Consider the following 25,588-nt stretch of genomic DNA (forward strand, 5'->3'; position numbering starts at 1 on the left):
TACCTTCTATGCACCAGGAACCGAGGCTTATGCTGGGCAAATAATGATGAGAAGATGGTCCCTGCCTGTGAAAGTGACAGAATCGAATGACACAGAGAGGTTTCTGGTGGAGAAAGGAAGAGGTTAGTAGAGGGAAAGGGAGCGGTTTGGCATCCAAATGAGGAGGAGGTGAGTGAAAAAAATAAAGCTGGCAACATAGGCGAGACTAGATCTTGGAGGTCTTATATGCCAAGGCCAGTAGACGATGGAGAATTTTAAAGAGAGGAGCAACACTTTCAGATATAAAATTTTTAATGTGTTGCTTGTTTATTCACTCCTTCATTCATTCATTTAGAATACCTGCACATAGGTGGGGGGTGGGGGGGACCTTGTATATGAATTGACTTGAAAATATAGTTGAAAGGAAAACATAAACAAGACAAAAAGACAGCACTCAAAATGGGACAAAATATTTGCAGATGAAGCAACTGACAAAGGATTAATCTCCAAATTTTACAAGCAGCTCATGCAGCTCAATATCATAAAAACAAACAACCCAATCCAAAAATGGGCAGAAGACCTAAATAGACATTTCTCCAAAGAAGATATACAGATTGCCAACAAACACATGAAAGAATGCTCAACATCATTAATCATTAGAGAAATGCAAATCAAAACTACAATGAGATATCATCTCACACCGGTCAGAATGGCCATCATCAAAAAATCTAGAAACAATAAATGCTGGAGAGGATGTGGAGAAAAGGGAACCCTCTTGCACTGTTGGTGGGAATGTAAATTGATACAGCCACCATGGAGAACAGTATGGAGGTTCCTTAAAAAACTAAAAACAGAACTACCATATAACCCAGCAATCCCACAACTGGGCATATACCCTGAGAAAACCATAATTCAGAAAGGGTCATGTACCACAATGTTCATGCAGCTCTATTTACAATAGCCAGGACATGGAAGCAACCTTAGTGTCCATCAACAGATGAATGGATAAAGAAGATGTGGCACATATATACAATGGAATATTACTCAGCCATAAAAAGAAATGAAATTGAGCTATTTGTAGTGAGGTGGATGGACCTAGAGTCTGTCATACAGAGTGAAGTAAGTCAGAAAGAGAAAAACAAATACCGTATGCTAACACATATGTATGGGATCAAAAAAAAGGTTCTGAAGAACCTAGGGGCAGAATAGGAATCAAGATGCAGATGTAGAGAGGACTTGAGGACATGGGGAGGGGGAAGGGTAAGCTGGGACGAAGTAAGAGAGTGGCATGGAAATATATACACTACCAAATGTAAAATAGATAGCTAGTGGGAAGCAGCCACGTAGCACAAGGAGATCAGCTCGGTGCTCTGTGACCACCTAGAGGGGTGGGATAGGGAGGGTGGGAGGGAGACCCAAGAGGGAGGAGATATGGGGATATATGTATATGTATAGCTGATTCACTTTGTTATAAAGCAGAAACTAACACACCATTGTAAATCAATTATACTCCAATAAAGATGCTAATATATACATATATATATATATATATATATATATATAGTTGGTTGAATGCACAGACCGTGATCCCTTCCCACCACCCTCACCACTACTATGGTCTTGGCCACCATCATCTCTCTCCTATATTATTGCAATCACCTGCTAACTTCTATCCTTGGCCTCTCATAAGCTAGTTGCATAATAGTAGCTTTTCAATATAAGTCAGAGCACAACAGTGCTTGGCTCAAGACTCTCCAGTGGCCTCTTCCCCACTTACAGTAAAACCCAAAGTTGTGACAATGGCCTTCAAGGCTCCACATAAACTGCTACCCCCTCCTCAAGCCTCCCCACTGATATCCCTCTGACCTCATTTCCTACTACGCTCCCCCTAGCTTGTCCTGCTCCAGCAGCACAGATCTCCTTGTTCTTCTTCAAATGCTCTAAGCATCACCCTGCCTGGGGTGTTTGCACATCCTCGTACCACTCCCTGATGGCTCTTCTCCCACGTAGATCTGCACAGATCACTCCCTCACCTTCAGGGCTTTGCTCCAATGTCACCTGCTCAGAGGAGGCTTTCCTTACTAGCATACTTAAAATTGCAACAAGCCACCCCTGTTTCCCTGAACTCCCCATATGGCTTCTCTGCTTTATTTTTGGCTATTTACCTTACTATCATCTGAGATAAGATAGATAGATAGATTTTATACTATTTTTGGTGTGCCCTCACCCCATCCCACTCCTGCTCTGCCACTGAAGGTAGACATGAGGGCATGGATCCTTTGCTTGCTTTCTTCACTGTATCCATAATGCCTAGAATATGCTTGGCAAGTAGTAGGTGTTGAAATGATATTTATGGAATGATTGAAGGAGGCAGAATGCTATTGTCCCCCTAGATCCATTCTTTCCTTCTTTCTGGGCACATGGCCACTCAGTTAGCAGCTACATTTCCAGCTTCCTTTGCAGCTAGATATGGTGACATTCTTACTAATGTGCTGTGAGCAGAAGTTGTACCCTGACCCCAAGAAACAGACTAGGAAAACCATGTAGGCCTCAAGGAACACATATGCTCATACACTTGAGGTGTGACCATGGCAAATAGACAAAGAAAAATCTGGCAGTGGAAGCTAGGAAGCAAGAACACTATTAACCATCCTCATTTTCCCCCACTGATTTGAGGTGCCATCTTTACCTATATTAATCATGCCCATATATTCTTGAATTTATTTCCAGACTTTCTTAGTTGTTCCACTGATTTATCTTCAAATTCATGTACTAGTGCTAAAACTGTTTTATTATCTGCTATGACAAAGTGCTCCCTGTCCTGCATTACACTTTTTTCAAAAGATTCCTAACAATTCTTACATAAGAGATGCATTTTCGAAACATTACTTGGGCTGCAATTTGGAGATGGGTTGGAGGAAGACAACACTGAGACTATTACATTAATTTAGATGTGAGATGAGGCTAGGAGTGGCAGCTCCAGGAAAAGAAATTATCCTCCCCTGCCCGCCACCACTAACTCCCAGCATAATTTCTGCCAATGCTTCCCTACTCCTGTGATATTGAAAGTCACTTGGTATGAAGAGGCCAGGACAAATTCAAGAGATACTCAGAGATGCAAATGACTTAGTGACTTATTGGACAGTGGTGGTGAGTGAGACAAGGATGGTTCTCAGATTTCTAGCCCTGGCAACTAGATGACTATTTGTCATTCCTGGATCACACAGGATGAGAAACAGATTTGGGGAATAAATATAATGAACTGAGTTTGAGGGTTTGTGGGTTATCTAGAAGGAACTCTCCAGTAGGCATACAGTCAAGTTCTGGAGAAAATCTGGGACTTGAGAGTTGGACCTGCCAGTTCTCTCTTGATACTGCAGCATCAATTGAAGCTGCCAAAAAAGACCATTAGGGAAAGCCTCCAGCACTGTACGAACTCACTGGGCTCTGACCCACTGGTAGCATTATCCAACTAGTTCCAGCTTTGCTCTGTCTTAGTGGTCAGGAGCCTAGAACTCCAGGAGACCAGATAAAAATGGAGAACAATACTGTTAGAGAGAAACCCTAAACGGGACCAAGAAGGCATCCTTCCTATGTTAGGAAGGAAACTAGTTCATAGGCGATTACTAAATGATGAAATGGGTTGCATCATTTACTATGAAGCAGTGCACAATACGGAATCTAAACTCAATTCTGTTGGCAAATCAGTTGGAAAACCTTGAGTCAGCCATGCAAAGCTTAAGGTTTATTCTCATTCATATAATGTCCTTATTGTTCGAAGCCTCTCAGGTTGTCCCACATTTCTTTTTCATTTTCTTTTTTAATTTTTATTGGCGTATGGTTGCTTTACAGTGTTGTGCTAGCCTCCACTGCACAACAAAAGGAATCAGCCATACACATACAGCTATCACCTCCGTTTTGGACTTCCCTCCCATTTAGGTCACCACAGTACATTAGGTAGAGTTCCCTGTGCTACACAATATGTTCCCATCAGTTATCTATTTTACACATAGTATCAATAATGCATGTATGTCAATCCCGGTCTCCCAATTCCTCCCACCTCACCCCTTTCCCCCCGGCATCCATACATTTGTTCTCTACGTCTGTGTCTCTATTTCTGCTTTACAAATAAAATCATCAATATCATTTTTCTAGGTTCCACATATATGTGTTATTATACGGTATTTGCTTTTCTCTTTCTGACATACTTCACTCTGTATGACACTCTCTAGGGCCATCTGCATCTCTACAAATGACCCAATTTCATTCCTTTTTATGGCTAATGTTCCATTGTATATATGTACCATATCTTCTTTATCCATTCCTCTGTTGATGGACATTTAGGTTGCTTCCATGTCCTGGCTATTGTAAATAGAGCTGCTCCACATTTCTTATTGATTTAGTCTATGAGAAAGCTGACTGAAGCCTTGAAATGAGGCTTGGTTCTTGGGTCATTTCAGCATGAATGATCTTGGGATCTTTCTCTGGCTAAAACAAATGAGGATTTTATTAACATGCACTGCTACAGGAAATTACCAATTATTCCAAAGTTTTGGCCCCCCAAATCTTCATATATACAATATTATAACCTAGTACTGGTTTTGGAGATATATGTTTCCCTCCCCTTCTTTTTGAAGGAAAAGACATTGTCCTATTCAAGTCTAGCACAGTGCCTGGCACATGGAAAATTATTCAATAAAAGTTTATCAAAATGTGCTTAAATATAGATAACAATTCTTGCAGTGGGGAGAAATGGGAAATAATGGAGCATCAGTGTTAGAAACAACATTTTAATCACAGTATAAGTGGTAAATAATAAGAATTCAATATGACTCTGTGTTGTCCGTTACTATTAAGATGTGTGAATCAAAAGTACATGTACTAGGACTTCCCTGATGGTCCAGTGGTTAAGACATCACCTTCCAGGGCAGGGGTGCGGGTTCGATCCCTGGTGGGGGATCCCACATGCCTCGCGGCCAAAAAACCAAAAATAAAACAGAAGCGATATTGTAACAAATTCAATAAAGACTTTAAAAATGGTCCACATCAAAAAACTCTTTAACAAAAATAATGGACTATTAGGGTTGTTTACTCTGCCTGTTTTCCCTCTTGCAACAAAACTTTTCATTAAATGAAGTTGATACCTACCATAGGAAGTATGTAGGGTCAGGAGAAGAAAGTGAAGCTCTATTTACTTTGATTTCCTTCTCAGAAGAAAAGTATGCCAGGGAAGGATATTGGATTGTCTGGATAGAATAAGGTGTCATGTTTACTTGTGGGTGTTCACCTACTGTTATCCTTGGTTTCTATTATCACGAATTGCCTGTCACTCTGGGAAATAGTTGTCTTACCAACTTTCTCAGATTGGAAACTCAGAAGCCTGAACTGAAGGTATAAGCCTATATATTATAATAATAATAAACACTTACTGATTACTTATAAAATGTGCCAGGCATTGTGGTAAGTGTTTAACAAGTATTAGTTTATCTAACTGTCACAACAACCCAATGAGGTAAGTGCTATTATCCCTCCCGCCCCTGATTTATTTAACAGATGAGGGAACTGAGAGATAGAACACTCAGGTAACTTGTCCAGGCTATCTGGCTCCAAAGCTGTGCTCTGAACCATTATACAGCATGCATCTTCACAAGCAAGGTGCCAGATGAGGTGCAGATAGGGTTTGGAGTGACTCATGCTCACTCCACTTTTCACTGCAGATCACACTGAGGCAAGGCCACCACTTCCTCCTCACCCTTGCCAGCCAAGAGTAACATCTGAGAAATGGCTTCTTGCTGGGTCTGGAGGCACTTTTGATGCTTCTGTGTCTGGGCATTCTGTAAACCCCTGAGTCCCCTTGTGAACTAATATGTATTATTTGAGTTATTAATAGCTTGAGGAGGAAGTGCCATAGCTAAATGATAGACTAGATCAGAAAAAAATTCTTAAAATGCTGAGTCTCCTACCATTCAGTTACCCAGAAAGTTTGTTCTTATTTCAAGTGCCATCATTTGCAGGGGTTTTTCTCTTTTTCCTCAACATAATAAAGCCTTCTGGTGACAGCTTATTACAGAAGAGATCTCCTGACCCTGGACTCCACACTAATTGTATAAGAGGAGGAATATAAATACGGGCCAACCTGGCTTTATGGAAGGGAAATAGAGACCCTCTTTTCTCTAGTTCTTTTGACTTTTCGAAGGCTAGTCCAACAAAAAGCAGGAACCAAAAGTCATGAATCTGATTTCTATTCAGCATGTATCTCCACCAGGATATCTTTGTTCTGACGAAGAGCTTTCCATCTTCCCAGAAAGAAGACAAATATGTAAGGATTAGGTTAACTTATTGCAAATGGAATTATTTCCATCTAAATTTGTGGTCCCCAACCATTCCATCGTAATAGGTCAATAATCAAAGTCAACCAGGTCATCTCTTATTCTATAACCACCAATATAGCCCCCCCAGCTTCTCCCCTCAGCTCAGAGTATTACTGATGGGTAGGGGTCCCTGCCACTAGAGTCAAGTCAGCACTCTTCCCGCCCACCCAGCCTTTCTCTTAAATTTCTAGTTACACACCATCCCTTCTTAGTCACTTCTATTCCTGAGAAGACTGAAGTATAATGATTTCTTGGGAAATTCCTGACACATAAAGCTAAGAAGCTGAGGAGGGCCTAGACCCAATCCCAGAGAAAAGGGTGACTCCATACCCTTTGCCACACATTCTACACATTCCGTTGAAGTACCAAGTATGGCAGTGGACAATCCACAATTCTACTTCAACCTCTAATTCTTTTATTAATACTCAAAATATGCATTAATTATCTACTACTCTATGGCAGGTGCTATGCTAGGTGCTAAGGAGTTGATGGTGCGAAGACTTGATCCCTGACCTAACTAAGCTAGAAGGTACATTATCCCCTTTCCCATCTTAGTATCCCACCCTCTTTTGCTTGAAGGATTCCACCCTTATTGTCCAGCGTGAAAGGGGAGCCCAGATTAAACGTCTCTAGATGTCTCTCTCCACTGTAAGAATCTAATATCTTGGACCTGAAACAAAACAGGAAATGGTTTGTCCAGGTACACGGGTACAATTCTAGGACATGACTCTGACTGATGACTTAATTCAGGCTATCTGATATTTGTAGACCCCTGCTGCTTTGGAAAGATGATGTCTTATGCTTCTCTTAACATTTTGATCCTTAGCCAGTAGGTAAGATCAGATTAATTCCCCCTGTGTTTCTTTTCAGAACATGCTATTCTTTCAAATGTAGCCAAGACAGAGAATCACATTATGGATATTCTTCCCATGCCTGGCACCCAATTAAGATATTTAAGTTTCTATCTTCTTTCACTTAATAAAGGTTTCTGTGGATCTGAACTACAAACTAGTCTGATCCATTGGATTAAGAAGACTGGATTTTGTTTTCTGTAGATGGTTTAGGAGAACTGGAACTTGAATCTTTGACCTTCTCTAAGACTCCAAGATTGAACTGGATGATCTTTATAGAGGTGGCTGGGATGAAGCTAGACTACAAAGGATTGCCCCTCCCCTTACTACCTGGAAAATCACACAGCATGTATGTTACCTTCTCAATATGTATATTGAGCTAGTCCCAAGCAAACCTATAAAGCTTAAAAATCTGGCTATTACAGGGAGATCAGCTCCGTGCTTTGTGACCACCTAGAGGGGTGGGATAGGGAGGGTGGGAGGGAGGGAGAGGCAAGAGGGAAGAGACATGGGGATATATGTATATGTATAGCTGATTCACTTTGTTATAAAGCAGAAACTAACACACCACTGTAAAGCAATTATACTCCAATAAAGATGTTAAAAAAAAAAAAGATCTGGTTGTTGTATACCTAATCCTCAAATTCTCTTTTTTAAAATTACTCCTGCTTTAAATAACTCCCCCACTGCCCAGATTTCATGGAACTAAATTGTGGTACATCATGCAATAGAATACTATGCAGCCATTAAAAATCACACGGCAGAGAAATATTTAGCAGAATGGAAAGATGTTCAGCTATTTTCCCCACCTCCCCAGTTCTCAATCAGAGTATGAAACTTGCCAAATATTTTATTCTAGTCACTGCTTCCTGAGCATGCAAAATGCATAATTTCCTGTACCAAGTCGAGGTTTAAGGTCCTAGTTCTAAGAACTGGTTTATAAGTAGTGAACCAGGATGTTTCCTGTTAGACCAGCAATAAAGAAATAGACTGTAATAGTTTATTCCTTTCAGAAGAAATAAAATGGATAAACTCAGTCTGACATCCTCAAAGATGCAAACTCCTCACTGGAGTTTAGAAGACGTCTATTAGGAGGTGACTATTAGTTAATACTATTGTTTGGGAGCAAGATATAAACCCTAGCCCAACACTTTATAGCTGGAGTGTCTTGAACAGGCAACTTAACCTCTTGAACAGGCAACTTAACGCTCAGTTTCTGCGTTGTTAAAATGGGACTACAATAATACTTACCTCATAGAGTTAGTGAAAAGAATAAACAAAATAGTATGTAAAGAACTTGGTTTAATGCTTGGTATTCAGTAAGTTCTCAAAAAATATCAACTCTTATCCACTGCTCCACCTCAGTTTTGTCCTCCAGCCTACACTTATAAGGGTGGGTAGGACAGGGGAGTTGAGAGTGTCTCACCCTTATGAATAAGAACAGAGCATAACTCCACTAGGGTTTCCAGTCTTTGACTTACAAGGAATTAAGGCCAGCTTTTTATGATTCCCTGACTCGTTTTTGTCCCAGTCTGTCTCCCCAAAGAAAAGCAGTAAGAGCGGTTGTCACTTCTCTATGAAGTTTATTAAAGAAAGGGACTCTGTGGGGACCACTACTTGCTCTGGGCCCAGTCTTAGGGGACTTTTAGGTATAAAGATTACCACAGGATGAAGTGAGAGGGAATGGCCCAAAAGAGAGAAAATCCAGCTGAGACCATGGGGCTTTGGCAATGGCAGAAAAATATGGGCAATTGGAGAGGCAAAGATGCACCTGAGAAGTTGTCTTGGGAATAAGTGGTAGGAAGGCCCATGTAGGATACCCGGTATAAGACAACTTTTTCCGACTGGGAAGCCAAAACTACTCTTGAACTTGGTGACTGTCCCTGTCCATGTGGCACTTTAGCCAAAAGGCAAATTTAATTCAAGGAAGTAAAAATATTTAGAGAGTCCTTAACAATGAGGAAAGTTGTCTGCAAGCACTGATACAACAAGGTAGATGAGTGAGAAATTGCGACATGCTTGCTTTGAGAGAAGAAGACAGCTACACCCACAACTCCTCTAAGTCAGAATGTGATCCCGGCCCTAATTGAAGTACAATGCTCTGGGGAGGCAGCTCAGGTTTACTTGCCAGGAAATGTGAGCCTGTGTAAGAGGCTTCCTCGATGGAGAACATGATGCTGCAGGGAGGGGAGAGGGAAAGGAGGGGAGAGAATCAACACAAGATTTACAACAAAAACATCTCCTTTCCAGCACTGCTGACACGTCCTAGGCTGGCTGCCAGCTCCGACCATCACCTATTCAGAAACCACAGCAAAAAGCAATTTTCCTCCCCCCGATTCACGTTGACTTGTTCTTCCTTCTCTATGCCGTTAGGTTTTGCCTCCTTTTTCACTTTCCAAGAAATTACTACCTTGGGCTCAATTGAAAATGAAGATCATCTTATTTCAGCTTGTTTACAAGGGATTTTGTAGAGTCTGAATGTTGGCAACCCACCTGCGACCTGACGGTGGGTGCTGGGAACATTTCTGCCCTGCCCTGTTCTATGATCTGAGACTTTGCAGCCACTGTCAGTGGCTAGAGAATTAGATTTCCTACTAGATGCTTTCAGGTCCATCCTTTCCCTCAGAAAGCCTTCATTTCTATTCTTGAGGTCAGACTTCTTTGGGGTCACAAAGATAGGGCACTGTCTCATCATGGCTTAATCACAGGTTTGTTCTGAGAATGGTGTCTGGTGAAGGCTCTGCAGGTGCTGGCTGAACTCTACACCAATTCTCACATTGGACACCAGAGGAGAGTATCCTGGGGAAATGGAACTGAGCCAGGTGAGTTTCAGGAGATGGGGAAGAGGATAAACGGGTGGCAGGCTCTACAAGGCAGGATTCATTCATTCATTCAACACTCAACACACATCAATGGAGTATCCACTACATGCCAAAGGATACAACAAGAAAAAACACAGTCCCTCTCCCCAGGGAGACCACAGTACACTGAGATGCAAAGGCAACAAAAGTATAATTATAATACAGTGTGATAATTGCAACAGTGGAAGAAAGCCAATGTGGAATAAAGTAACACAGGGGAAGGAATTACCTCCAAGTTGTAGGGTTGACAGAAGGCTTCTGGAAGGAAAGCAGAGGCAGAATTAAGAGGTCCATGGCTATGCATAGAGCTTTCCTGGGCTGGATGGCAGAGGAGGGAGGAGAAGGGGTGGAATCAATAACTAAGGCAACCAGGGTTTTATTGTCTCACCACCAAGAACCTTGCATCTCTTGTTCTTTGCTTTTCTATCCCCTCCAACTTCTTTTGATCTGCCTTCTCCCATCAGATTTGTGCACCAAAGAAACAAACACTATAGACCTCAACAAGAATGCACCAAAAAGGCTTTTTATAAAGACAGCCTCAGTAAAATGTGATGTTTAGTCTCTGTGACCCTGAAGAAATTCACTGGAAGAGGGCAGTGTTCCCAGCAGCCCCAATCCCAGAGGGGAACTAGAAATAACCATACATAAGCCACCTTCCCTCCATTTTTCTCTTTTCTCACCCCTCTCTTCTCCTTGACCCTTGGGAGAGAAGAGGAAGAAAATTGAGTAGAAGGAGGTTAAAAAAAGGATGTAGGGATGAAAACAGAGAAAAAGAATGGTGAGCTGTGAGGAGTGCCGAGCTGCCTCGTGCTCAGGGCAAATGATCCTCAGGACTTTCTTAACTAGGGTTTTCTCCCATCCTCCTGGACTGGAGATGAGAAAGGAAGGTAGAGGTAAGATGCTTGACTCCAAAACACTGCGAAGGTGGAGTTGCTTGGGCCAAGGCCAGCTCTCTCTCAGGACCACACTCCCTCTCCCCTCTTTCCCTCTTGCTCACTCCCTGCCCTTGTCCAGCTGCCTCAGTGGCCTGAGTCCCCTGCCACCTTTTGCCTCCTCTTCTGACTCTCTCCTCTTCCCTACTGATACCGGTGAAGACGCAATTGGCTCCCCTCCCACTCTTGCACAGAGCTAGTGGACTAGCTTTCATGAGCCCTGGGGGGGGGGTCACATGTAGAATCTTGGCCACAATCCATTTCTCAGAGGCAGCAGGCTCCAGGCTCTCCATTAGAAGCAGCAGCCAAGATTTCAGAAAGGAGGCAGGTCAGCCTTGTGTGAGACAGAGAAATAAATGAAGACATACATGGTATCCTTCCTCTTAGCATCAAAAACAGCAACAACAAAAATCCTCTTCATCTATGGAGTCTTTCAGCCCTTCTCTGTCTCTGATTTTCCTTTGTGCTGTGGATCTGCATTCCACAAACACCCTAGTAATATCACCTTTTAAAATAAATGATAATAATGTCTCCTAGAGGTTAAACCTTTACATGAAATATTTCTATATCTCAAAACCACTCTGCAAGGTAAAGATTATTATCTCCACTTTACAGATTATGGAACTGAGGCTAAAGTTTGTCAAACTTCAAAGCCCACAGTCTTTCTTATGCTCCAAAATGGCTTATTTTGGGACTTCCCTGGTGGGCCAGTGGTTAAGAATACATCTTGCAATACAGGGGATGCCGGTTCAATCCCTGGTCAGGGAACTAAGATCCCACATGCCGAGGGGCAACTAAGCCCATGCTCCACAACTAGTGAGCCTGCGCGCCACAACTAGAGAGCCCGTGTGCTGCAACTACTGAGCCCGCACACTCTGAAGCCTGCGTGCCACAACTAGAGAGAGAAAAACCCGCATGCCACAACTAGAGAGCCCACGAGCTGCAACGAGAGAAGCCAGCATTCCGCAATGAAGAGCCTGCACGCTGCAACAAAAGATCCTGCGTACCGCAACTAAGACCTGGTGCAGCCAATAAATAAATAAATGGGTTTTTTTAATGGCTTATTTCCCCAACTGTGAGCATGTTAAAGGCAGAGATTGTGTCTTCTACCTCTTTGAATCCTCTGTAGCGTTCAATAGTGCCCTGGATATAGGAGGTCTTAAAAGATTCCTATAGCTAATGAGAAGGAAGTTAGGTTGTAGAGGGTGATGAGATGAGGGAGCTAAGCATAGAAACACACCTGCTTTATTATCTGCAAAGCCAGCCTCTCCTCGTAAACGCACATAGTCATTAGTAAGAGGCTAAATTTAAAGTCGCAATGAAACACCCAGTTGCTAAACAAAGGCAACTTAGATAAATCTTAGTATATTTGCATTCTACACTGACAAGGCATTGAACACTCCCAAACAGATAGGAGGGGAAAAAAAGAAATGAGCAGGCATTAAACCAGAGCTGTGTTTCCCAAACCTTTTCAGGCAATGACATCCCTGTGACCTTGAAGGGACAAGGAAGTTACCAATAAATGCCACATGTCCTACAAACTATCTGTATAAAGCAAACAGGCCTCATGTTGATGGGCAAGAGATGGAATTTGAAAAAAGAATTGCTTAAAAGTCTTTTCAGTAATTAAAGAGAAAAATGTCAAAAATAAAGATGAAGCAAATGACCAGAACACAGAAAAGTGGGCATAATTCCCTGGATCCTAACACTGGCTGGCTTACTCTCATAATGTCATTTCAAAGGAAGACACTTTTGAGGAGGCCACGACCAGGTGCAATAACTAACCTTGACCTTGGTACTGGCCCTGAGCCCACTGGGTCCCGCCTACACACTGGCCCAAGGCCCTCCTTGTCTTGAGTTGCCCTCCTTGGCTTGAACATTCCCTTAGCTGCTGTGTCAGAAGCCTACTCAGTAGTTTCCCACTGCAATTCCTCTCTATACTTGAGGGTGCTCCAAAAGGTAGAAGAGAGTGTGACCTAGAGCCAGAGAGCATATGAATCTCTGAGTCAGCCAACCCAACACTGGTTACGCCCCATGGAAGGGAGTCGAGACCAGGCCAAGGGAAGGAGCCCTCCAGCCTCAAGATTAACAAGGACTCATCTCCCTTACTTAGGAGAAATCAAGTTTGAAACAAAGAGACAATTTTCTCCAAGTGTTGCCCAACAGATAAAACTGCAACACTTTTCCAACCAAGGGATAAGCTGTGCATTTCACTGACTTGCAGAGTCTGACCAGAAAGAATGGTCATGGAATGAAGCAAAAGGGAAAAGCTAGCCTTCATACCAACCTTGTTTCTTAGTATTCCCATTCAGCTCTCTGTCTGCTAAGAATGCCCATGCTGTGTTTGTCCTAATTCCTCAGGCACACATCTCCTCTCCAGAGATACCCCCAAGAAGTGGAGACAAGGACGTTCCTTCCAAAAGTTGGAGTGAAAGAAGGAGAAAAGGCTAACAAGAGAAAGGGCAGGGGAAAGGGGTCCTCGCAGCTCTTGTGTGATGACTCCCGACTCTGTCTGGCCATCTCTGGCATCACTGCTGGTGCCACACGTGATGCCTCACAACTCAAGGACCTCCCGCACAGGACCTTCCTAGCACCTGCACATCAGACTGAGACCTCTCCCTCATAGACCATTTTGCTACACTTTCCCCAGAGTTTCTCAGGAACTCTTCTGCCACTCCCCATATTCAAATCACAACTTAATGCAGTTTTATTTACCCCTTTCATGACATGTTAAAATTTCTGTCTTGACACCTTGTCTTGACATGAGCTTCAAGGTAATAAGCAGTAATATTTCTGAGACTAGAAGCCCTGAGCTGTGATTTTAAATGTTGGTGGTGGAATAATTACCTAAATGAATATATCTTTCTTTTTTTTTTTTTTTTTTTTTTTTGTGGTGCGCGGGCTTCTCACTGTTGTGGCCTCTCCCACTGTGGAGCACAGGCTCCAGATGCGCAGGCTCAGCGGCCATGGCTCACGGGCCCAGCCGCTCCGTGGCATGTGGGATCTTCCCGGACCGGGGCATGAACCCGCGTCCCCTGCATCGGCAGGCGGACTCTCAACCACTGCGCCACCAGGGAAGCCCGAATATATCTTTCTTGTTCTGAATACTATACAATTCAGAGAGACTCCCAATATGCTAAAGGAATTTGCTCCTAGTCATCATTTACATCGTCTCCAAAATTTTTTGATCATCCATCAGTATGAGTAAAAAATTGCAAATATGTGCCTCCAAAATACATCTATATTCATTTATAGATTGTATACATAAATCACTGTCAATCCATATAGTAAATATTATTAGAGCTCAATTTCTTTCTTATTTTAGATAAAAATATAAGTAGAAATATAAATTCTAATATTTTACCCCTGTATCACTATTGATTATCATGCAGAATGGATGCTTACCCCACTTTGGAGGCTATGATATTAAAAAATAGGAGACACATGTGTGAGACCATGATCATCTTTGCAGTAAGAGTAACATCTCTGTCCCACTTGAGTAGAATCTTTTTCTCATAGATACACGTACAAGGTTCTCCAGGCTAATAGAAAATGAATTATTTAGCCTAATTTAATGGGAAGTGCTGTGCCATAAATAATCTCAAATTGTTATCCCAGCCATTATTTCAACTTCCCCCTCCCTTTTATTACATGCTTTTTGGAACAACGAAGTTGCAGCAAAATGGACTTATTTGCTTTCCACCTCCCTCCCTGGGATTATCCCTTTACAGAAATGGTAATGAGTAGCAAAATAGTCAGGTTGGGGCTTCCCTGGTGGCGCAGTGGTTGAGAGTCCGCCTGCTGATGCAGGGGACACGGGTTCGTGCCCCGGTCCGGGAAGATCCCACATGCCGCATAGCGGCTGGGCCCGTGAGCCATGGCCGCTGAGCCTGCGCGTCCGGAGCCTGTGCTCCGCAACGGGAGAGGCCACAACAGTGAGAGGCCACAACAGTGAGAGGCCCGCGTACCACACACACACACACAAAAAAATAGTCGGGTTGCATGAGGGAGAAAGGATGAGATCCCAAACTGGGGAGCAGTGTTTAAATCATCACAAGGTGACAGTACAGGCATTGTTACCCTCAGCACATAAGGAGTCGATTCTGTCACCACTGCTCATCCATGTCACTTGCAGGTCTGTCTGTTCATAAAAAAGAGAAAGTAACATGAAAAAGCCTGTTCACGAAAAAGCCTGTTTAGATGAGAAAAGGAAAAGAGGGAGTCTCCATTTAACTGTGATCTAGCCTCCTTCTGTAAGCTGTAGATGCTGAAATAAAATAGACATGCCCTTTTAAGCAGTACTCTTCCTACCAGTTCTCAATAAACATGAAATAAAAAATATTCTATAGAGATACGCCCAACTGCTCTGACTTAACATTCCTCAAGCGCAGTGCATTACATGAGACACAAAGAGAACGGAGCAAATCAAGAGGCGAGAGGAAGTTGCTCACAGGCAGCGGGCTATGTAAGGCACAGCCTGCTGCCAAAATTGGACACTCCCCATTAAAACTAAAAGTTACCACCAGGCCAATATCAGCCACTCAGTGCAGACCAACCATACCTCCTGGGAAGGGCGGGGGGGAGGGAGGACTGGAATTAAACTTGGTTTGCGGGTACAAAGATGGACAAGACCCAGCCCTGCCCCCAAGGTGCTCACAGTCCAAAAATCAGCTAAACTTAAGAGGGAAGAAATATCTTAAAAGTCTCATGGGCAGGCTCTCTACTCCCATAGCTGGTAATTTCCCTGCAGCCTTGGAGGTAGCTGCCACCACATTTTCCCAGCCAAAGGGTGGGAGGGCAGCAGCCATATGGACTTTACACAAGCTGTATAAACTGAACCACCTTTCATGTGATCGGGGTGGAGGGGGGACTCCTACTAATTATTAGGGTGTGAAAGAGATGATACAAAACCCCGTACTCTAAAGCCCTCTTTATCTGAGTGGAGAGAAGAGCAACATGCTAAGGCACTCCCAAAATTAGGTTGTACAATCGCCCTTGGTAACCCCATCATGGTAGCAAACCTCAATTGGCGAAAAGCCTGTAGGCAAATGCCAAGTACTGCAGAACACTAAGGCCCATGTGGAACTTGTCATTTAAATCATTCTTTTGATAAGAGCTCCACGGGGTCTTTGGGATCCAAGGCAAGCGTTGGCAGGGCAGAAAGAAATAGTTGGTCTCCTTGCCTGCTGAAGCTCTTGAATATCCTGTATCCCATTCCTCACGCCTGTGCCTTCTCAAATCAGGTCTTGTTCTTTCCAGGGAACAGTGTTTAACCACAGAACAAATAGTGATTAAGCACAGTTTTGTCACTGTCCTACGCCCAGAGAATACAGAAGTGAACGAAACGGACAAACACCCTTGCCTGTGTGGAGCCTACATTAGCATATATGCATTATACACGTGGTGGATGTCGTAAGTGCTACTGGAGACCAATAAAGCAGTTTAGGTGGACGGGGAGGGAGCTGCCTGGAGTGTGGTTGCCACACCCTGCAGAGACGCTTAAGGGGATTAGAGTCTAAAGCTGAGGGAGGACCTGGAAGTCTTGAATTCTTGTAGCAACTCACATCAAATGGGATCAAGGGCCAAATAAAGTCAGGCCTGGTAGATGGGTAGCCGTGGTGAGGCTGTGTGTGTTGGGGAAGGAGTGGAGTCATGCCAGGAGCACACAGCTCTGGGCCCCCTTTTCACTTCTCCCATTAATAATATGGTTATTGGGGAATGGAGTAGTCTTATCCAGACCATATGGGGGTCTTAGTTCTCTCTTCATTGAAAATAAGATATGGGAGCCATGGAGGAACCAGCAGTGTCCCTGAAACAACAAAGAAATATGTAAATAACTCACAGTTATCACAATCTTCTGTCTCAGCGTCATTACTTTTCACGATTTCAGCAAGTAACAAAATTTTGCACAGAAGCACAGACTTTCTCAACCTAAGTAAATCTGTGCTTGCTCTGTTACCCTAGGTTTGCTCTGACAGCAACGAAGCTGTGCTTGGCTACACACAGCATCTGGTGGCCAGCGCTGGAAATTATCTAACCCCATTATCTTCACTAATTATCCTACTACCCCTTTATTATCTACTTACTCAGGGATATGACAAAAATGCTTTCCTCCTCTGTTATCTTTTTTCTTTTTACCTTTAAGAGTAAGTGATTTCTACCACAAAATAACAAATGCATACCACTCTGGCTCTCCTTCTCTTGTGCCCAATTCTTTCTCAGTTCTCTTAGAAAAACTTAGAATTTCACACACAGAAAAATCACACTTAGAGTAAGACCCAAAGTCCTTTCCATGATCCTTCTACCTCCCTGACCTCATGTTCTACAGTTTCCCTTGCTAACCCCACTCCACTCACACTTGACTTCTGCTGTTCCTTGAACATGCCCAAGGACATCCCTACTTAAGGGCCTTTGCACTTGACGTTCCCTCTGTCTAGAATGTCCTTCCCCCCCACGTATCTACATTGATGGCCCCCGTAATTCTTTGAGGAATTTTGTCAGTTATCAGCTCCCTTAAAGAGATTTTCCTTGACCACTGTTTCTAAAATCTAATTTCTTACCCCAATTTTTTTCTTCAAAGCACTTATTACTACTAGATATTTTATTATATATATAATTTTTATTATATTATTCTATATTATATTATATATCTGCCCTTCATTTGTTTGTTGTCTGAATACCCCCATAAGAAAGAAAATTTCTCAAAGGCAGAAACTTTGTTTTGTCCCCTGATGTATCTCAAGTACCTGGGTCAGGGCCTGGCACATAAGAGAAATTCTCCCCAATCTCCCTTCCCTACCTATCCCCAAATAATGAAAAATCTATGATCATAGCCAATATGCATGAGTCATGCCTGTGGCAGCAGTAACAAGAGAAAGGAAATTTGGAGACTTTCAAATGTAAATCATATTTTCAAAGAGCCAGTAAAGCCCTGAAAATTGCTGAGAGACCCTCTTCAGAATATTCCTATACCTCTTAACACTTTTTAATTAAATGTGTTTTCCCTAAAACACTAGCCTTCAAAACGAACATGGTTTGATTTCATTTCTTTCTTTTTTCTGCTTTCTTTAATCCTTGGCATGGTACCACTACGACTGTAACTATTTATTTCAAATATTCTGTATTTCAGTTGCATTTTGAGTTATATATGTCTAGGAATCTAACCACCAATAAGTACACTATATCTAGGTGAAAACAGTCCGTTCTGAGTTCCGAACAACCAACTTTCAAATGATATTTTGAATTATAACCCATCTGCAAATTGGGAACAGTCTTAAGGATGCCTTTAAAATTTTTGGAGTCCCAAGTTAATTTTGACATGAACTTTTCCTCTATGCAGCAAAGGAAAAAATAAAATGCCAGTAGCAAAAGCAACAAGGAGGGATATATGTGGCCCAGATAAGCTGTCAGTTCCATTAGGAGTGAGATTCAGAAGAAAATTTGCTAAGCATGACACTTTGAGACAGGTGTGCTCACAGAGTCAAGCCTTTCTTATCTTCAGGGACTAAAGACAAAGGTTATGAGATACCCTGGATTTATACAATAAGGAATTCAGTGACTCAGTATCAAACCTCACGTGCAGCTGATCCTACACTGACCTCACCCCTAGTCCAGCAAGAGTCAACAAAAAAAGAAATTTTAACTTCCTAGTTACTGATTTATCAATCATTTTGTTTTAAACAAGTCTCCTTTCCTTTGTAAAAGTTTTCTGTACACATATGCTGTAATTCTGAGCTCTCCCCCTTCCAATTTTTTCATATATACAGATATAGTGTCTGTATATATGGCAGAGATTATAATGGTGGGTGGAGAGACCTCAGATCTCTCCTGGTGCCTCTCTTCACATCCTTCTGGGTCTCCTGCAGCAATGGTGGTTCCTGCCCAGCTGGTCAGTGCTCTTCCTGCCAATGCCCAAGACCAAAGGCAGCAGCTGGTCAGATTCATAGTCTGCCTTCTCTTGATTTGGTTTGAGCCTAGTGAAACCTCCTTGCTGACTGGCCCAAGATCAGCTCACACTAGCACTGAATGACCCTCTGGGGTCTGATAGCCATTGTACCCTTACTCCAGGGGTCTACAGTATAGCTTTCACGACAGGGTCACTAGCCCACAGCACTATCAACTGCTCTCCACATTAGTCAACAGGGCAGGGAGAGATGCAATTTCTGGATTCTTCTTGCTCCACCTGGGAGCAGACGAAGATGTTGGGAAGCTAGAATCAAGGTTTTCCATTGCCTTACCATACTTCATCATTTAATATAACTGTTCCATATGACGTAGGGAACATCCTTGAAGGTGATTTCTTCCAAGTCCCAAAAGGAAAGTGGGAAAATGAAAATGCCTCTTGCAGAGGTAAAGTGTGGTCCCTGCCTCTGAAAAGCAGCCAGGCTGGGTGATGTACTCAGGGACATGCACCTGGTACAGAAGAGTTGAATGGGTGATCAGCTCTGCCCAAGATGTCAGAGAATTGGCTCTGAAGGATGGGTGAAGTTGGACACGTAGTCAAGTGAAAGACGGAAGTCCAGGCAAAAGGAGCACCGTGTGCAAAGGCACAGAGACATGAAATGACTGTTGCATTCATGGGACTTCAAATCATCTACTATGACTCAACTGTGGAGAGAGGCTAGACAGCAAAGACCGTAACGTGAATGACAGTCATGGCATGGTAAAGAAGAACACCCTCAGCTTGTGTTTAAGAAAGATGACTTCAGTATGGAGGATATAAGTAAATAAGGTTGAGAGTAGGGGCAATGAGACCAGCTAATGATAATAACAGCTAACACTGAGTGTTTCCTACATGTCAAGTATGTGTTTAATCCTTACAACAATCTTATGGGGTAGGTACTATTAGTGTCCCCGGTTTACAGATAAGAGACTGAGGCTGAGAGAGTCTTCCTAACATCCATCACACGGCTAGTAAATGACAGAGTCAGAATTTGAATGCAGGCAGTTTGACTCCAAAATCCATTCTTTTGCAGTAATCCAGGTAAGAGTAATGGTGACTTGGATTTGGGTAATGGCAAGAGGGATTGTGGTAGGCAGAATAATACCCACCCACCCCCCATGATGCCCATATCCTAATCCCCAGAATCTGTGACTGTGTTAAGTTACGTGGCAAAGGGATATAAAGGTTGCTGGTGGAATCTTTTAATTCACCTTAGAATAAGGAGATCATCCTGGACTATCTGGGGGGGGCGGGGGGCGGGGGCCACAGTAACCACAAGAGTCCTTGAAAGTGGAAGAAGGAGGTAGAATAAGAAGATCAGAGGAAGAAATGTGGTGGCGGAAGCAGCTTCAGAGAGCTGAACATTGTTCACTTTGAAGTTGGAAGTCGGGGGCAATGAGCCACGGGTGGCCTTTAGAAGCTGGAAAAGGCAAGGAAACAAATTCTCTTCTAGAGCCTCCAGAAAGAAATTAAGACCTTGGTTTTAGCCCAGTGAGGTATCTGTCAGACTCCTAACCTACAGAACTGTAAGATAATGCATTTGCATTGTTTTAAGCTTCTAAGTGTGTGTTAAATTGTTACAGGAGCAATAGGAAACTAATTCAGAGTTAAGTTCACAGGATTTAGAGATCCAGTAGATAACCAGTGTCCTGATAGAACTTGAATGGTTCCAAGATGAAGTAAAAGATGAAGTAAACTCTGAAAGGCTCCACTTATTCTCTGACTCTAAAGCTACTTAACTGATAGACCAGGTTTTCATTCCTCCAAAGCCCAACCCCAACCATTTATTCCATGTTTACTTTCTGGATTTTTGATGTGACTTCCCTCATTCAGTCTTTCTACTTGTATCAACAGCCTCACCAGAAATTCTGTGCACTTTTTTCCCTCTCCATTTTTTCATTCCATGTTTACCAGACTCAGAGATTTAGTGGATGAAAAAGCATCATGATCCCTCCTTAGGAACATTTTTCAGTTCTCTTTTCCTGTGTTCTCTCAAGAAATGGACCCAATACACTCTTTGATGAGATTTTACCTAATTAAGAATATGATAATGTGCTGTGTAGAATGTCCCCCAGACACTCCCTGGGGGAGCTTCATTCTCAGGCACAAACAAGCACTAGCAATAAAGTGTGACCCAGTGGGGACCCCTGACCTAGTGAGTGAGGGAGCAGGGGAGGAATGAGGGCTTCAGGAAAAGACACGTGTCTGTATTTATGTCTTTAGAAAGTAATTTCCCATCACACCTCTTAGCTTTTCCACCTTTTGATTTTGCAAGCAGAGAAACGTCTGACTAAACAGCTATGAACTGGTTCAGGCAGGCTGGACTGAAAAAGTGCTTGCACTTTGAAAACATCAAAATCACATTCACCTGAGATGACCCTAGTCATGCCTTTTACTTGTCCCATTAAACGAAAGGAAAGTAGAAAGGACATAAAGGGGAGGGGGAAAGCTATTGGCTTTCTGATATTTAAATGTGTTTTGCTGAAGAAGTAAAAGCTTTCATTTAATGCAAATAGACAATAAATTTAATCTCTACTTTAATATATGTTTGGTTTATATATACAGAATGACCGCATCTATTCAAAAAGTAGTTATTGAGCTGATTGATGCTAACACATATACATGGAAGCAGACCTACTAGAGAATGGACTTGAGGACACGGGGAGGGGGAAGGGTAAGCTAGGACAAAGTGAGAGAGTGGCATGGACATATATACCACTACCAGATGTAAAATAGATAGCCAGTGGGAAGAAGCCGCATAGCACAGGGAGATCAGCTCGGTGCTTTGTGACCACCTAGAGGGGTGGGATAGGGAGGGTGGGAGGGAGGGAGACGCAAGAGGGAAGAGATACGGAGATATATGTATATGTATAGCTGATTCACTTTGTTGTAAAGCAGAAACTAACACACCATTGTAAAGCAATTATACTCCAATAAAGGTGTTAAAAAAAAAAAAGATAAAATATCAATGACATGGTCCCTAACCTCATAGGGCTTGCAATCAGCTTGGAAAAACAAAGCATACAACTTTGAATACCATAATAGTAATAACCACCATAATTTTTTTCAGCAATTTTTATTTACGAAGAAAAAATTTTTTTAATTTATGGTTTCATCTATGGTTAAATTACCAAAGAAAAAGCAGTGTAGCAAACAAGTCTACAAAATCTTAGAGGAGGAAAATGCAGGGAGGTGAGACAGGGTTGTGGAACCCATATGGAGGAGGGAGCATCTGAATTGAGCCTTAAAGATGGGCCTGAGATGGGGAGGAAACCTTAATCATTTGCAAAACCAGAGAATCAGAATATTCATGATGAGGCTGGGAGAGACTGAAGGTGAGTAGACCAGTTGGCCAAGGGAAGGGTGGAAGGAGGGATGCAGCCAGATCACAGAGGATGCTCACCCTTCTCAAAGGAAACGCTGGGAGCATCAGAAACCACACATAAGCATGGTGAACTTTTCCAAAGTGTCAGTTTCCTCTGAAGTTTTGGAAAGGAAGGTTATGTCTTTTAAGTGGTTTTAAATATTATTTTCATAACAATGCAAATACCAGTATATCTTTATGCAAATTTGCATGAGTTTTAAGATAAAAACACTTCAAAAACTTCATCAGTTGCAGCAGGACCTCAAACCCCTGGATGTTCACCTTCCTAGACTCCTCCTTCTCCCTGTTGAATTTATAAGCTCAGTCACGTGTAACTCCTCATTACTGCCCAGTCTGACTCATCTTCGCACTTACTGACACTGCCCTTTCTTGGGTGCTTACCACAGCTCACTTAGGTTATTGCCGTGGATTCCTGGCTGGTGTTGCTGCCTCCCTCCTTCCTTCTCCCTCTCCTGCTACACTACTGCCAGGTTATCTTTCTAAAATAAAAATGCAGTCATTACTACCCCACTGTTAAAACCCTTGCAGCCTCTTCTTTCAACCTTTCCCCTGTGCTCCAGCTACACCACACCCACCTCTCCACCCCCACTCCCAGAGCTCCCCAGACGGGCCACACCTGTTCTGCACACACTGTCCTCATCCACCTGACATACACCTCATCCTTCGCGAAAACATTTCCTGCAAGCATTTGGACAACTCATCTCTTTATACCGCTCAGTCCTTGCAGAAACCAAAACCTCAACAAGTTCTCTTGAAGGGCTTTTTCCTTCTATTTCTGGGATAACTTATCATCCTTTGTAGTTTGCAGCCCTATTCCTCAGGCTTCTTGAGGATCATCAAGATTCTGCCAACATTTTATCATCTGAGAAATAATTCAGAGGCAAAGGAGATGGGGCACCATTTTCTTAAATCTTGTATCTTCCACATGGCCAACCGCAAAGCACAGATTGTTTAAAAGAGCTCAATAATCATTTACGGACTTATTATGATGTGTCAGGCACTGTTTTACATGCTAAGGATGAAGAGATAAAGGAGACAAAATCCAGCTTTGGAGAGATTAACAATTTTGTAAGTATCTCTATTTCTAGCCCATTCCCAGAACCAAGGAATGTAGTAGCTATCAAGGAATGTGGTAGCTATCAAGGAATGTGGATCTCATCTGTGACCAGTTGCACCAGGAAATAGGCCAAGGAGAGCCCCAAAGAGAAAGCTGCCCACCTAACCTACCCACACGGAGAGAATGTGATGCCGAGAGACAGTGGTTTCAGTTTGAGATAGCAGGGCACTAGGCCCTTGGCTTCCGCTTTATTCTACTGCAGTGTCCTGCTTCACGTGGTCTCTTTCAGCACTAGACAGGAACAACCAGGTATTTAGAAGTTAAAAACAACGTTATTTCTCTGAATTGAGAACTTCAAATACAAAAAATATTACTTGAGAGTTATAATGAAACCCCCCCAGCATTCCCTTTATCTTAGGATGGTTTACGTAGTCATTGGTCATTTCTGTTTATACTCACCTCAGTTCAGATTAATTCTGATCCCTTCCTCCTTACCTGTACACATCCTGCCCCTCCCCTTTAATTATCTATTCCCATGGGACAGGGTCAAAACTATTTCTTTCAAGTATAAGGAAATATGTTTCTTTCTACTTGTTTGTAGTTCACACTGCTTTCTCTATGGTCACAGGAACGCTATTTGACTCCACCCCAGAAGTTTTCCTGGACTCATTTGTTACTTTTCTAGCACTCCACCAAAGGAATTGTGTCCAAGACAGACATCTTCACCTGATCTTATTCGTCTCTTGTCTTCCTCACAATTTTCAAGCTCCTAAAACCCCTATTATATCTCAGCCAGCCATAGAAATGTTATGACATGGATCACAAACAGTTAATAACTATGAGCAAAACAGGAGTAGCAATGGGTAGACTGGATCAATCTCTACGTAGCTAAATACTAAGGAAGGGACAAAAGAGATACTGGAATCTAAATCCATAGGGTCCAAATGAGCGCCTAAAACGTATGTGGAACATTGGGAATTGGGTCAGATAGCTGGCACATTTTTGCTTTTGAAGCATCTATCTACCAGCTGAGAGACAAAGGTGTTTTATGAGTTTCATATGAGAAGTTGCTCTGACAGCTGTCCAAGAGGATCTACCAACTTGGAAACCAGAAGGACTCAAGTCCTTCTGATCAGCCCCACCACAAATGCATGGCCAGCACCTCTTAATGAAAATAAAAGAGCTTTTGAGTCTTTGTCAATATCACCTGACAAAATGGCCCACAGACTCCTCCTTACGGCAAAGGTAGACCCACTGAGGACTGAATGGGACAGTTGTGGGTCCTCGTTCCCTCTTATTATTCCTCTCCCCTCCTATTTTGCTAATATCTCCTAAATTGGTTAGTTGGTCATGTCAATCCACATGGACTAAATTCCCAAAGGGCAAAAATATGCTTAGTTATGTTTCTGTGTTTTCCCTAGCAACCAAGGCCATTCTGGAACATCATAGCCTGAAACCCACACGTCACCTGACGCTACTCCTCTTACATAACTGACAGCTCCCACTTCCTGACCTGACAATTTCTCATCTTGACACTCAGCCTTCTCAAAAAAGTTCCTCCACAGCCTCAATATTTGCTTAAACATATCTGCACACTTCAGCTGGCCCAGGACTGTAGTTTGATAGGAATTTACTCTGGACTTGTCATAAACGCTTGTATTATAAACACAATTTATCACTCAACCATGGATCGTCCTGTAGTATTCTCCAGTAGTCCCGTGCTTCTGCAGGCTCTGCCTCCCAGATAATGGAGGGCATGGTGGTCAAGAACTCTGACCCTGAACTGATGGAAGTTCAAATTCTGGCTCCCCAACTTACAGTAGAATAGGTAAAATAATACAGCTATTTTACAGGGTTGCCATGAGATTGCATACGTTAGTGCGTCTAGAATGCTGTGCCTGGCACAGAGGAAGGCTCTCTAAGTGTCAGTCATATAAGAATCCCCAAGTGGGGGCTTCCCTGGTGGCGCAGTGGTTGAGAGTCCACCTGCCGATGCAGGGGACACGGGTTCGTGTCCCGGTCCGGGAAGATCCCACATGCCGCGGAGCGGCTGGGTCCGTGAGCCATGGCCGCTGAGCCTGTGCGTCCGGAGCCTGTGCTCCGCAACGGGAGAGGCCACGACAGTGAGAGGCCCGCGTACCGCAAAAAAAAAAAAAAAAATCCCCAAGTGGGCAAGGGCCATCTTTTACCCGTTTTCCTCCTTATTATCT

General features: G+C 42.8%; 1 long non-coding RNA gene across 1 annotated transcript in view; it reads right to left on the reverse strand.

Moving 5' to 3' along the window:
- The window catches only part of LOC149750526 (uncharacterized), a 127,914-nt gene that overhangs the window by 41,302 nt on the left and 61,024 nt on the right, over window positions 1-25,588 (reverse strand). Inside the window, exon 1 of the long non-coding RNA XR_016393193.1 lies at window positions 4-25,588. This exon is cut by the window's right edge and continues 61,024 nt beyond it. This is a non-coding gene — a long non-coding RNA (uncharacterized LOC149750526). The remainder of the gene's footprint in view (window positions 1-3) is intronic.

This window comes from Delphinapterus leucas, chromosome 1 (assembly GCF_059928025.1).
Source record: "Delphinapterus leucas isolate spDelLeu-1000000601 "Yukka" chromosome 1, BTC_Dleu_Yukka2, whole genome shotgun sequence".
Lineage (NCBI taxonomy): Eukaryota > Metazoa > Chordata > Mammalia > Artiodactyla > Monodontidae > Delphinapterus > Delphinapterus leucas.